We start from the raw sequence: 18,193 nt of genomic DNA, 5'->3' as shown, positions 1-18,193 counted from the left end.
GATACATTATCTCAATGACAATAAATTTCACGACAGGAACTATACGTCATAATGACGTCATACCATGTTGTAATAAGTGATATATAGGTACGCTATAACTAATATGTCAACACACAATAGTTCTAAACATCTATGGCATTACTATATAAGAAATAACGTACACACGTATAAATAATTACGTGCGCACTCACGAATTATTACGTGCTCACTCACGAATTATTACGTGCGCATGTTTTACTTATTACGTATGCACGTAGTAAGCACCCGCCGTTACATAACTGAAATACTGTTGAAAAATGGCGTTAAACCCAAAACAAACCAACCTAATAAGCATCACGTGTGCACGTATTAGTTATTACACACGCACTAAATAACTAATGCTTGCCGCACGCAATAATATAAAAACATTTTTGTCATCTCCGTGCCGCGTCTAAGCGAATATCTTTTTTTACCGTACCCACATGATCAATAGTAATTTTAGAGAAAATAGCAATTTGTTTGAGAATACTAAATAACATCATACGCGAAAGCAGAGTGTCATTATATCAAATGTTATCATATTCTTACATGTTTTTGTTAAGGCCATTAAGTCATAGATGATTTGCAAATACACTAACAGTTTTACATAAGAATTATTTAGAACCGAAATGCCTTGTACGTCATTTCATTTAAACATAGTGTGGCCATATTTGTTCAGTACAGTTCACAAGAAGCAATCAATGAAACCAAAATTCTGCTTGCTTCAAATAAACCTTGTTAGAACAAGTTTGTTTGACAACTTGCAATCTAGGCATGAAACCGTATACTGAAATGAACTTTTTGTTTCTTTTGCAATATAATTATACCTTATACATCCTAATTGACTTTGCTTGGTACTCTTAAAGCATGTATAAGGTATTTGTGAAAAGTTTATATGGTACTGTATATCTTGTAAAATATGTACAGCGTATGCTATCATACCATACTGTTATAATAGGGCAATATCTGTGTGAACGTCTATTCTCCATTTACAAAATATGATTACAATTTGCTATATGTTTATTTTTCTACTTAAAGATTGTATTAATTTATCACGTGACCATGAAATTTGTATGTAACGAGGTACTGTATAACTTACTGAAATTACTAGCTTTAATAATATCCGGCCACTGTGACTTAAGTGCTTTTCGCTGAGCTAAAACAGAAAACTATTTGCGTTCCATTGAAGAATTGGTTCAGTGATTAGGGCGGGATGACGGTCTCAATTTGGACCTAAAATTAAACATCTTATTATTCAGCTCAATCCAAGCCTTAGTAATATCGGGCCATTGTGACTTAAGTGTATGTCGCTGTATTGCATTGTATTGTATGTCTGTATTAAGATTGTGAAGTATAGTAAGTAAATGTGCTCCATTGCAGAATCGGTTCAGTGATTAGGACGTGATGACGGTCTCAATTTGGACCTAATATTAAACTCATTAATATGCAGTGCAATGCAAGTGAGAACCGCACTAGAATTTACAAGCTTTAGCTATATCGGGCCACTGTGTCAGCTGCAAAGGTGACGGTGCAAAGGTAGTGGTCTGCAGCTATATTTGCTCCATTGCAGAATCGGTTCAGAGTTAGGGCGGGTAGACTTTCTCAATTTGGACATAGAATTAAACTCATCATTTTTCATCTCCATACATGCCTTAGTAATATTGGGTCACTGTGACTTGAACGTATGTCATTGTATTGCAAATAATATATATGTGTGTATTAAGCTTGTTAAGTACAGTAAGAGGTGCTTCTTTTACGAATCGGTTCAGTGGTTTGTGCAGGATGATGGTCTCAATTTGGACAAGGAATGAAATATTAAATAGCAAAGGTCAGTCTACATGGCTAATGAAAAGTATGTGGCCCTCTTCGATATGCTTCACTCTGTCACGGAACTCATCTTTGAACGGCTGAATGCAAGAGAGAACTGCACTTGATATAACTAGCCTTAGTAATATACGGCTGCTGTTACTCAGATGCAAAGAAAACATATCTGCGTATTTAACTAGTAATTTTTAATTTTACAGGTGCTCCATTGCAGAATCGGTTCAGATAAAGGTCTCAATTTGTATCATCATTATTCATCTCTAAGTGAGTGTAAATGAGAACAGCACTCGATATTACAAAAATGAAATAGAGAAAAGTGGAAACTACACAGGTCGCTCAACACGACAAAAACGAAAATGTTGCAGGCTCGGTTTGATTGAGCCTGTTCATGGACGGTAGTGGAAATGCATGCTACCGTCCACGCCCTCTAGCCCCGGGTTGAGCAGAACTCAACATTTACACATACTACAAGTACAAAAAGCAACTCTGAGACATCCGCAGATGTATTCAAACGGCGATGAACATGGAACCTTCAATGATACACGTGCTGAGGCGTGTAATTCCATGAAGAGCGGCGTTTGGTCCCGCGATAAAGTAAAGGGTTTGCCCCAAACGAGAAAACAATGGGCAGAACTAAACAAACTGGAATTTAGGAAGGGGATCTGAGGTTATGGAGCCTGGAACTGTCAAAAGACAAAATTAAAAAGCAGGCACCATATCCAAGGGGTGATTAAACAATACCCAAGGCTATGAAAGCGGGAGTATTGGAACCACCCAGGCCGAAATGGCCGAAATACAAGCCTTAGTAATATCGTGTCACTGTGACTTAAGTGTGTATGTTGCCATATTGCAAACAGTATATGTGAATATTAGCTTGGGAAGTACAGTTAGAGGTGACGGTCTAAATTTGGACAAACAATTGAAATATTGAATAGCAAAAGCCAATATACATGGCATACTAAACATATGCAGCCCTCTTTGAATTATTTCAGTCAGTCGCGGAACTCATCTTTGTACGGCTGAAGAGAAGAAGAAAAACCGCACACGACTGTGCAAGCCTTAGTAATACCCGACCGCTGTGACAAATGTTAGCCATTTAGTTGAAAAAGGAAATATATAGAGGATATTACGTGTCTTGTCATATTGAATTTATTAAACGAGTTGAATAAGATATTATAGGCTCTGCAGAGCATTTTATGTAATATTCTTTTGATCATTTGTTAGCTTTTCCTTCCGAAACATCCAAAATGCTACTTTCTTTAACTATTATAAACAAGTTAATGTGGCCTTCGTCTCCTGCACTTTAAACGACGCCGACTTCAAAGCTTTATTACACTAGTGTATTATTGCACGGCCCATCAGGGCCGGGCATATAGAGGTGGTTTTAGAATGTGCAATGGGTTCGGATTTGACAATTTTTTCCCTTCGAGTCATATTTCTGTTAAATTTTCGTTTGACACTCAGAAAGTGAATATTCTAACGTGTAACCGCAACAATAATGGAATTAATATTATTTAATTTTGTTCCTTCTGGTTTATATTTTGCAATATTTGCAGAATTTGCATTATATTGAATCGGATTTGATCAATTTCAGCCTTTCAAGTTATTCGCGCAGGGCCATTCGCGCATGCGCAGTAAAATTATGTCATTCTTGCTGTACATAAAGTGTAGTCAGTGTAACGTCCTTTTTTTATTAAAATATTTTGAAGTGGATTTTGTCAAGAACAAGGTAAGTTGTTACCAACAATATTGTTTTTGATAACAATGCATTTTGAGTGCCAATTCACATGCGTTGAGCTAAATTTTAGAATAAACCAAACTCGTAGCGAGTCACCCTAAGTGATGACCTACTTACACTATCAATAGGAAACATAAATAAATAGCATGCTTTAGAAGACTTTTTGCTTAGTTACGCATTTTAATAGGTTTATAGAGGTGAGTTGCAGTCAAAGTATCATTTTTTAATGTGCATAAATGTGAAGTTTTTGAAGACGGAATAATGTAAACAATAGACCACGTGGTTTTTGGCGCGATTTTACTACACATACATATGCTACTTTTGGCAGGTGGCGCTGCGAAGGTTTTTCCAATTATTAAATGAAGCTATTTATAAACATATCCCAATGTCTGAAACAGTTACTGAAACATTTGGCATTTTAATTTATCAATTTGAGACCGCGTCAGAACTTTTGACTCGGTGTCTTGGAGAGAATTTTCTCTTGTACATACTTCCTGATAACAAGAGGCGCGAGGCAGTATGAAGAGATAGATAGTCGAAATAATCCGATGTATAAGCTTGTCTAAAGAGATAACAGGTCTAGGATTTTGTATGTTCTGTAAAATTATATATAGAAAAATCTTTGAAATCATGGATGGTTCACATATGTACAGTACAGTATATATTTTAAAACGAAGAAATCCTAGAATAGACCATGTGACTTACGGCGCGAATTTACTACACATGTACATATGTTACACTCGGCAGGTTGCGCTGTTCAACGGTTTTTCCAATTATTAAAGCGAACTATTGTTAAACATAATCCAATGTCCTGCACAAGGGGGCATTTCGTCTACATTTCGTCTTATTATAAGGTCCAATGATAGTCCAGATAATGGGCGATTTGAGACCTCGTGAAATTTTTTTTCACTCGCTGTCTTCTGGTACTTACATGTACTTCCTGATGATAAATAACAACCACTACTTTTCTGTTAATTTTGATTACAAGACGAAAATTGTGTTTTGGACTCTTGTAAGTGTATGAATGTATTGAATGACAAATCAATGCTTTTGACATAAAATTAAAGTGATAAAGATTTATATAGGCCCTAGATTATGACACTAACACATTTTTCAGGTTTTTCTGCATGAGTGACAGCAGCTATAATTGCATATTTTGTGCTACATTTATTTGATTTATTTGAAGATATCCCCAGTTTTTAACAACTGCCCTGACCTTCCAGTTATGATCAGAAGTTAATTGTTGAATGTTGGGAGTATTTCTGTAAATGTAGATATGAATTTATAGGGAGATTACGCACCCACTCGATGAAAAATGAAAATGTAATTTTAGTCCCATTCAAATACACTTAATAGGTGCTTTCACTTTGAAAAACAGTGTATAATTTCCAATCTGCACACTTTCCTGTCTTAAAAATCATATAGTATTTAAGATACCATGTATTACTACAATTTAGGTATACATGTATGTAAGGCCAAAAGAATGTTTCCAGTAACATGCTAAAGAAAAATAGGAAGGTAGCTGGTCAGTAATTTAAAAAAAAAATCTGGATTTTATTATCAAGTGGGACCTTTCGGAAACTATTTTTGTGTACAAAAATACGAATAAGGTGTTATTCCTTTAGAGCATTAGTAACAGGGATATAAACTAGCTATTTTTATTTAGGGGCCCAGACTGTCAAAAACATATGTTTAACATTAGGTATATGGGCATTTTCTCCAACAATTTAGGGTCCCAGCCAAAAATCTAGGAACATTGGGCTACTGGGCCCCTGCTAGGGGTGTAACGATATGCTAGACTCACGATACAATATGTATCGTGATACAGATGCAACGATATGGTACATATCGCGATACGAATTGAGTATCGTAAGTAAGCATTTATGTGACAAAATAAAAATTAATCAATGTCTCTACTCTTGGAATGATACATTTCTTTAGTTACTATCTTTAACACTGATTGTATGAAAGATATCATGCAATATTTCTAGTTTTCACTTATCGTTTCTGTATTGTGAAACAGACCTATGATTCGATACGCGTATCGCCAAACTGATGTATCATGATAAAATGAATTTCGAAATAATAGGTCTATGATACGATATGCGTATCGCCAAACTGATGTATCATGATAAAATGAATTCCGATGTATCGTTAAACCCTTAGCCCCTGCTGATTTTTCCTTGAGTAAGTTGATTTTTAACATCACTGACTATGTTTAAAACATAAAAAGTGCAGTTTTTCAACTGTTTGTTAAAACATTAAATTAAAAAAACAACTTCTCCGAGGCAATGAAAAAGAATTAGGGTCCGGAGTTAAGGGTAGGTCGGGATACCGGAAACAAACTTTTTTTCTAACCTAATTTGTATTTGTTTGTGACAATGCTTGTTTTAAATATTTAAAGAGGATTTTAATTAATATTTTTGAGAGAATTTCAGCAGGCTCAATAGAAAAAAAAGTGGTAAATCAGCTTATATACAGAGTTGACTTGGTAGAAAACTTGAATGATTACTAATATCCCCATTACCATTTTTTCACATTTTCATGCTCCCTTTCAGCTTTAAAAACCGCAAATCTAACATTTATCTTAAGTGATATTGCTAGGATATTGCAGTTCCACTGGCCAGATAGCTCAGTTGGCAGAGCAACCAAAAATTGAGGAAATTACGTATGGTAATTTGTGTTTTGGGGAGGTTCCAGGTTCGAATCCTGGTCTGGCTGTGCAAACTGTCGCGTTGTGAAGTTAACTTTTTCCAGTTTTTTTTTATAGAAGATCTACAGGTAAAATATAAAAATGCATTTTATTTACTTATACTGCTGTAATACTGTATATACCTTGAAATAAATTTATTCCCCACTATTTTGTTTACTCTTGGGGGCATATTTGTACTCTTTGTTGTTTTTTAACCTCTTGTGATCACTCGATGTCCGGAGTCTGTCGTCTGATGACATTTAGCTTGTGTATGCGATAGAGGCTTTATTTTTCAACTGATCTTCATGAAATTTTGTCAGAATGATTATCTTGATGAAATCTAGGCCAAGTTCGAAAATGGTTTTTCTTGGATCAAAAACTGGGACACTATGTAAAATCAAAGAAAAGCCTTGCGTATGTGATAGAGGCTGTATTTTTCAATTGATCTTCATAAAATTATGTCAGAATGATTGCCTTGGTGAAATCTAGGTCGAGTTTGAATATGGGTCATCTGGGGCCAAAATGTAGGTCATAGGTCAAATCAAAGAAAAACCTTGTGTATGCGATAGAGACAGTATTTTTCAATTGATCTTCATGAAATTTGGTCAGAATTATTGCCTTGATAAAATCTAGGTCAAGTTTGAATATGGGTCAAACACTTTGTTTTTTGGGCCGTGCGACCATCTATTTGCTGCATCTTGCAGCAATTTTTTACTTGTCAATTTTATGTAATGGCTTTATTTCACTCCCGTGACATCCAACATGTGATAAAACTGTGTATTTAACAAGTGATATACAATTATAGGTGTAACAATGCAGAATCAGTGACAAATACTGAAGTCACAGTGGCCAGATATTACTAAGGCTACTTATTTAGAAATAAAATTATGTGTTGCTCTGTTCTAGTTATGATATTTCGTTTAATTATTGTTATAAAACCGAACTACTGTCAAAATGACCTTTAAGAAAGACTGACTGTTTTACACTGAATACACGGTAAAAAAAGATCCCCAGGAACATTTGTATTACCCATTTTACGTCTATTAGGTATAATTATAGGTTTTCCGGATAAATTTTCCGGATAAATGATAAAAAGAAATGCTTTGATTTAGATTCATGTCTATCAATAATGCTTGTTGCGAACTCATATTCCGCATGAGTAGAGCTGAAAAAGCATTCAAGATTTTGAAATCAGACTTGGTATATTGGTAGGTGGCAGTCAGAAGATGTGCAAAGACTACAAACCGGATCGGTAGGTCATAGGTTAAAGTCACAAACTCAGTTCAAAAGTCAAAACTGTCTTTCAAATTGTTTTTTCGGAGTTCTTATAGCTTAAAATAATTTAAGGTATTGACTTGAAGCTTTGAATAAAGGTGCAAATGTAGGTGGTGATAAAACCATGCGCAGAGTGTAACTGTCCCCATTACCCCACCATTCCTTTACCATCAACCCCTACAAACCAAGCCACTACACAAAACTGACACTAGCCCCAGCGCCAAACCCCATCTACCGCCAAGTTATCCCAGCCCCCGTACATATATCTATTTTTTAAATTTTACTTATTGTGCACATAATTACACCGATCACAAGCTGGTAATTACAAGTCCGTATGTTTCACTATGAAATTCAATACTAACTTGATGAGTTGTAATATATCCATTTTGTGTTACACTGATGGGCCAAATTCTACATATTGGAAGTCTGCAGTATCAGGCAAAATTGTTTACAGAGGATACGTAAATTTCAAAATGGTTAAGTAGTACTTCAGACAGTGCTCGTCCTGACAAGCCCCAAACAGCAATGACGTAAAAGAACATTACAGCTGTAAGCTGTCTAATTGATGAGCACGCCAGGTGTCCGAGAAAGCGTCTTTTCTTGTCATGTCAACGGGAAGAACTCAAGAGATCCACACCAAGAACTTGGGTTTAAGAAAGGTTTGTGCCCGATGGGTGCCTCACATGATACCCGAGGAGCAAAAGGCCAATAGGGACACTTGTACTAAAGAAACGCTGAAAAAGTTCTCAAATTTAGCTGTCACAGCCCTGAACAGGAGTAGAGACCTGGATATACATTTATGAGCCGTTGAGAACAGACAGTGTCTGTGAAAAGATAACAATAAACCTGTAATTGCAAAAAAAAACAACTAAAGATAACAAAAAGATTTTGTATTACAGATTTTATTATTTAATCTTCTTAAACTCAAGGCTTGCTCTTGTACAATTTTACCGTCAGGAAAGTTAGTCACTGGAAAGTTTTTAGAGACTGAAAGCTGTTAAACGCAAATACAAACAAATGCGTCCAAAGACGGGTCTTTGCGATCTCAAGTTGATCCATGACAACGCTGCGGCTCACAAAAAGGCCATCGTTCAAAATTTTCTGAAAAATGAAGTGGTACAAATCAACCATGTGGAAGTCAAGGGTGAATACTCTGAAGGGATAGAATAAAATTTGAAGTCCGTACTCGGACTGTGTACGATACTCCAGCACAAACTGACAAGCTTAAAACATTTCTTTTTTTTATATTTTTGTAGGGTTTTGCGTCACACCGACCCATCATATGGTGTATTTCAGAGGAAAATCCAAGATGGCCCTTCAGACAAAATTTCAGACACAATGGTCACCTGAGTAGAACTATCCACCTAGATGTCCTCCTTGCATAAAATAATCCTACACTCCACTCGGGGGTTTAGAACCAACATGGTGAGTGTCAAGTGAATAGAAGCCAACAACCTTATCCATCCGGCCATGAAGGCTTCTATAAATAAGATTAAAGTGTGCCTGATTGGAAAAAATGACCAAACACGGCAAGTGGCGGGAATAAAATGTGAGAGTTACTGCAAGAAAAGACGTGTTCCTGTTTCTATAACAGTCTCCCGAAAGCGTTTTAAAAGCATTTCACGTAATAAATGGAACTGACAATGACATTTCCAATAAATTCCGTAGCTGGATAAGACATTTCAATATACTTTACAAAATTAAATCTGTCAGTCAAATATCTGTACAGGTTTCTTGTCCATTTGTGACCTCTAGAAAGGATCTTTTTATAGATTTTATTGCAACAGAGCACCTTACGTTTTTTGAACGTTTTGTTCATGGCAATATGTCTTGTCGAAGTTATGTGTATTAATGTTTTGTCGTGTTCCAGGTAAAAGTAAAAGTCAAATATCGTACCATTTTTTATAAAAATTTTGGGAAAAAATATTGATATTTTGTCGATAATGCGTACGTTTGATATTATACTTGATAAGTGTATATCAAATATCTAAATGATCTGCATTCAGGAAAGAATATTTTGTATGTAATAATATTCAGGTAATAATGCCTTAAATGTCAGAAAAATTAAAATGCAGACCCCAGCCTTATTATTAGAATGAAATGCTGTAAATAGAAGATATTACATAAGATTAGTGTCCTTTCATATCAAATCCATTAAACGAGTTGAACAAAATGATAAAATGATCCGCGCCATGGGAAAACCAACATAGTGGGTTGGCGACCAGCATGGATCCAGACCAGCCTGCGCATCCGCGCAGTCTGGTCAGGATCCATGCTGTTCGCTAACGGTTTCTTTAATTGCAGTAGGCTTTAAAAGCGAACAGCATGGATCCTGACCAGACTGCGCGGATGCGCAGGCTGGTCTGGATCCATGCTGGTCGCAAACCCACTATGTTGATTTTCTCATGGCACGGCTCAAATGCTAGGCTCTGCCGAGCGTTTAATCAATTTTATTCAACTCGTTTAATAAATTTAATGTGGAAAGTCACAATGTAATATTTTTTTTATCACACGTAAACTTTTCCTGTCGAAAGCTTTCTTTAAGGTATCCGATCCACAGTTCGATGCATGGTGACCCCATATTTTTTGGTTTTGTGTTTGTTGAACAAGAATTAGTAAATATGATGACCATAAATAATATGCACGAATCACTACATTAATGTTTTTGACTGCGAAACGGTAAACATTACACTGTAATAACTGGATTTCTGTTGAAGTATCATTAAAACTATAAAGTAAAAAATTAAAAATTATATTACATATTTTGTCATGTAATTTATATTTTCATTTTCAGTAGACAATTCACTTTCAAATGATACAAAATTTATATGAGCTTACCAGGCATTAAGATTGACATATTTTGATAGCACTGTCATATAGAACTAGCATATTTATATCTTAAGGAGGTAGGTTACCTTTATATTTGTATGTGCGCATGTCCAACCGGAAGCTAACGTGACGATTTACGACGACGTTTACGACAAACTAAATGTGTTAAATTATTCATTCTTCTGAAAACAAATCATAGACCTGTCTTCGATCTGACGCTTTATGGTTTAATAATGCAGAAATAATGAATAAATTGCCGCAGAAACGCTTCAAAACAATGTTGCCTTAAAATGACGTCATTGACGTCATGACGTTACGTGTCAGTTACCGCGCAAAATTAATAGCTTTTATCTTGAAAGTACGTAATTCTGTGCATTTTCTTTATTCAAACTATTTTCAAATAACCATTATTTGCTGAAATAATTTTTTTGAGTCTTTTGCTCTGAATAATAATCAATATTTTGCTTCTTTTATGTAGTTATATTGAAATGTAATGCGGAATGTAAGAAAATGGATGATGGTAACCAATGTTATTTGGAATATAGATGGGTGAGAGGTTACTTGTTACGGCCATTTTCAAATAAAAAATCTAGCAGTTTGATTTGTAATACCTATTTTTCAGGTTCCGTTGATAATTTGTTACTTATATACTAAAACTAAGATCTAAAATTGTTCAAATTTCAGTAGAAAATTGTGCTTTCTTGAATTGAACTGATGTTACCATGGAAACGAAGCCCGTGACCTATGTATCTAAATGTAAAATTCAAAAGCCTTGACACTAGTCTATTTAAGAAACAAAGCTTCGGCTTTTTATTTTCATTTCAACAATATCCATGAGAATAATTGTAGCATGCTGAACGATTTTTCCATGAAAAATGCCAGACGAGAGGTACTGCTGTAAGTATTCTAAGCTTAGAAATTCCTTTGAATAAATACAGATAACACGGAAATATAACTTACCTTAGAAATAATATGTTTTAAAGCTACATCAACTAGAAAGATAATTTTATTCAATATTATTTTATAAGAAATTACGACAAAAAGCAAGATATAAGCCATTTTAAACATCTCTGTTGCCATGGTTACTTTAAACTTTAAGAAAAAATGGTACCATGTATAGTGCTTGGTATTTTGCTAATAATATTACTCAAATATTCCATGTTGGTCATTAACAGAATGGCACTGAAGCCGTCGAAAACCCCTATTTTTATACATAGTTGTTTAAAAATAAGAGGAAAATGCGTTACCATGGAAACACGAGCCCCGCGACATATATACATTTTAAGCTTATATTAGAAAGCTAACGTGCATACTAGTAAAATTATACATTATGCTGACTTCTACGGATATCAATGAAACTAAAATACACTGAAAAGTGTTAAATATCCGTATTATCCTTCTTCTTTCAATATGAAATACCCTTGGAGGGTCATGTTCTTCAAACGTGGATAAAAATTGAACTTGAAGGGACAGAGACAAACGAAACTGAGATTTTAGCAGTTAAAACTTCATATTACACGAAATACAAAAAGATGTTGCGGTTCAACTAATTTGAATTTACCCTTGTAACAAGGTAACCTACCTCCTTAACTATTATACACAAGTCAATTTGACCAACGTCTACAATACTTTAAACGACGTCAAAGCTTTCTTACACTAGTGTATTATCAATTCTAAGTAATGGCTTAATTTCACCCCCGCGACGTCAAACATGTGATAAATAAATATCATGTTTCTCATGAATATGGACAACGATCTCACAGGATTGTCTGTTAGTAGGCAATGACTGCTAATCAAATATCAATTTACATTTTACGAGGCATCAAAAGTTAATAGACCTGTGACAGTTCTGCACTGCAAAAAGCCTGTAAACACTACTGTTTCAGCGTAGGCAGTAAACAATACACACTGCACATCTAAATTGTTTTCAGGAGGAAACAAACACCCTCTTTCATCATTTGGATACTGTTTTGTCTATCTTTTAACAATGATTTGTCTATATGAAAGCATACAGATAAGACTAACTACATATCATTTATATTGATTTGAAGACGTATTGTTGAACCTTAACCTAACTTGTTTATAACATACCGTTCTCCAACCTTCAACAAAATCTAGACCATACGTATACATGTAAAATGTTTTACTAACTTAATGTTTTAGTTACTTTCTTCTACTTTTAACAGGTACATTGTATCATGCCAAACATGAAAAAATATCAATATCAGGATAGACAATCGGGGAAAAGTGGTTACCGATATAGAAATGTGTTCAAGTCCTTGTGTCGCAGGATATCAATGAGGCAACCTACACCTAAACTAACACGAGTAAAAGATACGAGCCGCGCCATGAGAAAACCAACATAGTGCATTTGCGACCAGCATGGATCCAGACCAGCTTGCGCATCCGCGCAGTCTGGTCAGGATCCATCCTGTTCGCTAACGGTTTCTCTAATTGCAATAGGCTTTGAAAGCGAACAGCATGGATCCTGACCAGACTGCGCGGATGTGCAGGCTGGTCTGGATCCATGCTAGTCGCAAACGCACTATGTTGGTTTTCTCATGGCGCGGCTCATATCTTACTTTACACACTTATTGATAAGTTTACTAACGTCACGTATACGTTCGGTTCAACATAGTTTGTCATTCTCTTTGCTGATGAATTTCGCAATACCCAGACAAAAGTTCCATGTTAGGACCGACCATGACATATTTTATTCTCCCTGCTGAAGAATTTTTTGACTTCTTGATTGTATATATACGTAAAAATAAGAATATATCTACAACGGAATATTTGAATTCCAAATTGTTTAACTTTAGGGAAAAACAGTGTGTGCATAAGAGAAAACAATCCAGTTTTGCAATATCGTAATGGTAACTCACTCTTTTCTAAACTAATGCATCAGCAGCAGAAGTTCATTATTCATGCAGACGACAAACAGCGTCTCTTACCTTGTAATTACAAGCTGTCAAACACGGTGGAGCCCTAAGGAAAAGCCGTGAACTATTTCTGACCAATAATTTATATTGTCGGATATATAATGTCTACTGGTTATGGCATTTTCAAGACATATTAATAATTGTCAAGACACGCTTACATCAATATGATGGAAATTCGGAAACTATTACGTACACATGAGTTTTAGTCTATTTTCGTATGTCATATATATCTTTAGCATTTCAATTAATAAACTGTCTAGATTTTCTTCCACTACAACAGTGGGTCATAAGAAATATTAGAAACAGTCTGTGGAATTAAACTGGTGTAAGTGTGCGACTTTAAAGTCGAATGTGTCTCAAGAATTATTATAATAAAGCTGCTACATACAAGCTACTACAAAATGTATAATAAAATGCCTTGATATGAATCTATTTATAGTTTCACACATCAGCTGAACATTTATATAGATCTATGTTGAATAACAATAATAACAATATAATAAAAATTAAATAGTCTTACTATTGTTCGTATTATTAACTTAAACACGTGTTAGATGACGATTATTGAAATCTATGATATATGTCATGCAGAATTAATATCAGAATTTGTGAGCATACATTCATTCCTCTGTTCACTTTTAAAGGCCACATTTAGTTTGATAATGCAAGACCTTGTCGCATGTGTGCTGCATATTTATACATCACAATCACATTTGTGTTTCGAATTTCTCTCTCGAAGTAAATTCGCCTCAGAGTTACAAAGTACAAATTTTCAATTAAGCCTTACCCAAAACTGTTACCAAAGTAAATTTAGCAAATATGATCCAATCCGGTATCTAGATTTTGATTCCTGTGCAAGTCAAGCGGTCTTCATGACTTTTATTCAACAAGGAGCATGACGAACTTATTTGTTCTCAATCTCGGTTCCTTGAAAACAACAAGCAGATACAGATATGGAATTCAGATCATGGGTTGTGTTTACTGATCGGAACTGGAATATGACTGGTACATGACGGTACACCTATACCATTAACTGTAACAAAGAATTTAATTGTATGATACAATTACGTGCATTTGTTGGTATCCCAAACAGCATGCTGAATTGTCTTTTGTTACCGGTGCCATTTATATCGCGACTGGCCAAATTTATATAGAAATTTGGCGTTTTTTAACGACTCGAGAAAATATTAACACGTGGGTTTAAGTCGACTGGAGGTGGTTGGGTATTAAAGTGAAGTATGATTGAGAGTAAACAACTGTACAGAAAATGTGATTTCCTTTAATCAAGTCAACTGGTTGTTTAAACCTACATTAAAATATGCATCTTGTTTTTTTTATATATATTATGTTACAATATTAGTTACATTTTGAATTTAAAACAATTCCAGTCTCCAAGACACGATATTCTATGTCGAAAAAGCGTTACACTGTTACAAATTTAGCCGAAATGTTTCAGTAACACACTGCACGTTTTCGTGTTCCATCCTTTCACAGTTTCACGCTACACACCGTGATATGCAGTCAGTTCTTGAAGACTGCAGATATTTTCTGTCTTTCGGTCTTTATCGATATAGAGGTTTAAATGGGTTTTCTCTTGAGCATAGACATTGAATACATAATTAATTTACTTAGGTGATTCTTTGGTCTGATTATTTTTATAAATCTACAAGAGCACTTGCATGTTTTATATATCTCCTTTAGTTAACATTCGAGGTTTTAGGAACTCACCTGGCAAGGAAACCTTTTTTTACATTTTACACAAAGCGGTCTAAACTCCCTGTTGGCATTTTTTGCCACTGCCCATTTTAAGACGATGCCGAATTGTGTCGCTTTCCGGTCGTGACTTTTCCAGTTGGACCTTCGTCCTACTGTTTTGGTATTCTTATTTCAACGTTGTGTAATATGAAAAAAACGATGTTTCCCTATGGCCATCAAAGCAATTTGGTGAGTAAAACAATATAAAATAGGGTTATTATAACAGTAGCTTGATCTGGGATGCAGTATTCGACTCGAGTGGATTTTGCCAGATCGGATCTCACGAGGCGTGCAAGCGCCGAGTGTGATCCGACCTTGCAAAATCCGCGAGAGCCGAATACAAAGTCCCAGATCTAGCTACTGTTATAATGACCCTTTTATTATATACCTTTACCACTTTGATTTTTGTTTTGTTCCTGAACGAAATCTTCAATGTTTATCGATATTAAATGGAACATAGTTAAGTTTTTATGTGCGCTTTTTATAGAAATGTGTCGGGTCATGCATATTAATGAAAATAGTCCGGCAGCATACAATACGGAAGGTACGATACGGAATTTAAAAGGTACAATACGGAATTTTTGTCGGTCTGTTCAGATTTAATTGTGAAATACAAGCAGATTTTTTACAAAATTTATATAGGTATATAATAAAAGTGATTATCTAGTCTGCTAGTCTGCAGCCTCAGCAGAAAACAACTCTTCCGTTATGATGCAAAATGGGATGAAATTATATCCTCATCGAACTTTAAATCGACGGCAACAAAGCAGAAAACGTGAAAATTTACACGCTAACTAATTTGCTTCGTAATAATCTCAGTATCAATATTTAAGTTGCTATTACATATATGATTCTCTTTCGGTTGCCGAAAGGCCATTGTGAGTATTTATATAGTGACATACAATTATACGCGTGAAAGAAAACTTATCGGCACTCGTTTTCAAAATATGCAATCTATTTATGAATATGAATTACTAAACAAAAAGGTTAAGGATCAGTTACCAGTCAACAAAATCATGATATTGTTTCTAAATGCAATTTAGCTATATGTACAGAGACAACTGTCAATGTTCAGTCACCTTCAGAAATGATTGGCCATTAATGAAAGTAAAGATCCATAAGGAAATTGATATTTTGAGCCGCACCATGAGAAAACCAACCTAGTGCATTTGCATCCGCGCAGTCTGGTCAGGATCCATGCTGTTCGCTAAAGGTTTCTCTAAGTGCAACAGGCTTTGAAAGCGAACAGCATGGACCCTGACCAGACTATGCGGATGCTCAGGCTGGTCTAGATCCATGCTGGTCGCAAATGCACTAGGTTGGTTTTCTCATGGTGCGGCTCATTTCTTTTAATATTTAAAGGCTTTATAGACTACAAGGCGATATCTAGGCGATATCCTATACATGAATAATACGTATTTTGCTCTTTTACTTGCTCCATATACATGACAGGGAACCCCAGTAAGATAAGGCTTAGAATGCGCTACCATTGCTTCCTTTTTAGAATATTATTTATTAGTTTAGAATGGGATTTGAAGAGAAAATGCAAAAGTTACTGTACCTTTTGTTCATTATCTCATCTTGTGCCTAGCTTTTTAAACAAAAGCATTACTTACCATTAGTATTTGCTGTAGAACGTAAATACATAAGAGTATTTTTTTCTATTATTTTCATTAAAATGACCTACACTATGCAAGTATGCTCTTTTTTGACCGAATAGTCTGGCGTGATGTGGCTCCTTTTGAATATTATCGGCCGGTTGAGCTGCCACATCATGATGCTTGTAAGCATTATTCTATTCAATTCGCGCATTAGGTTCAGTTTTAAAACGACATTTTTTAATGCATATTGTCTCTTTGATACTTACTGTTATTTGCTGAGAATTTCTTTTGAAGTTATTTTTATAATAGAAGTCCGAGAATAAAATCGAACAGATCCGACATAATTATTATTATATTTGAATATTGGTCAAGTTTAACAACTCCATCTTGAAATTATATATGAGTGAATAATAATTGTTTCCTTTGAGTCTGCCATAGTTTTCATTGCAGGTTATGTTTAATTCCTATTTTATTGCAAGAAATTTAGATTTGTATTCGAGGGACTAATTTGAGTAAGTATCAAATGTAATTGGCGACTACCGGCCGGCCTCTAATGACACATATGCGTGCAACCTTTATAACAGATATTTATCTCCTCGTTTGTAATGATTCGGTATTCTGTTAATATAATCAATTTGACAACCAAAACTGGAACTGAAGCGCTGTTATTGTTGATAATAGGATAAACAATTCAGCACTGTCAAGTCTTCGCTTCATTAAATTAATGATATATTAAAACAATTTGAGCCGTGCCATTGGAAAACCAACACAGTGGCTTTGCGACCAGCATGGATCCAGACCACCTGCGCATCCGCGCAGTCTGGTCAGGATCAATGCTGTCCGCTAACTGTTTCTCTAATTGCAATAGGCTTTGAAAGCGAACAGCATGGATCCTGACCAGACTGCGCGGATGCGCAGGCTGGTCTGGATCCATGCTGGTCGCAAACCCACTATGTTGGTTTTCTCATGGCGCGGCTCATTTGGTATAACCAAATGTCATTTGTCTCTCAAGATCTGATATTGATTACTAGTTACTATTTTCATATGAAGGGCGTGTTACAAAAGTGCAAAAATATATATTACATTAAATATCAGACAAACTTAGGTGTCATCCTATTAAAATGATAGACAGGGTTCTTGCAAAATGTCACACAACGCAAATAGAAACAACAGATAATGTCCTGGACATTACGACAAATGATCAGAAATCACAATTTTCAATTCATCTAGCAGACCGTGAGACCTGTTTTCATAATATAGAGATAAACCCTAAAATTCTCAATGATAGTTATACAATAGATAAAGTCTAGAAATTTATTTCCAAGTCCTTGAAATAACCAAAAATGATTTCACAAATGTGGAGGTTATGATAGTTTTGTTAATATCAATAACAGAAGTTTTAATTTTTAATTTAAAGTTGTGGTTCGCAAAGAATGACAACTCTTGCCTTTGGCTAGTACTTATAAGCAGAGATAGGTATTAGTTTACTTCCCTTGCAATTACACAACTGAGTGGAAAATGA

Source organism: Mercenaria mercenaria, chromosome 6, assembly GCF_021730395.1.
Source record: "Mercenaria mercenaria strain notata chromosome 6, MADL_Memer_1, whole genome shotgun sequence".
NCBI lineage: Eukaryota > Metazoa > Mollusca > Bivalvia > Venerida > Veneridae > Mercenaria > Mercenaria mercenaria.
The sequence above is the reverse complement of the archived record's forward strand: the minus strand, read 5'-3'. Positions refer to the sequence as shown.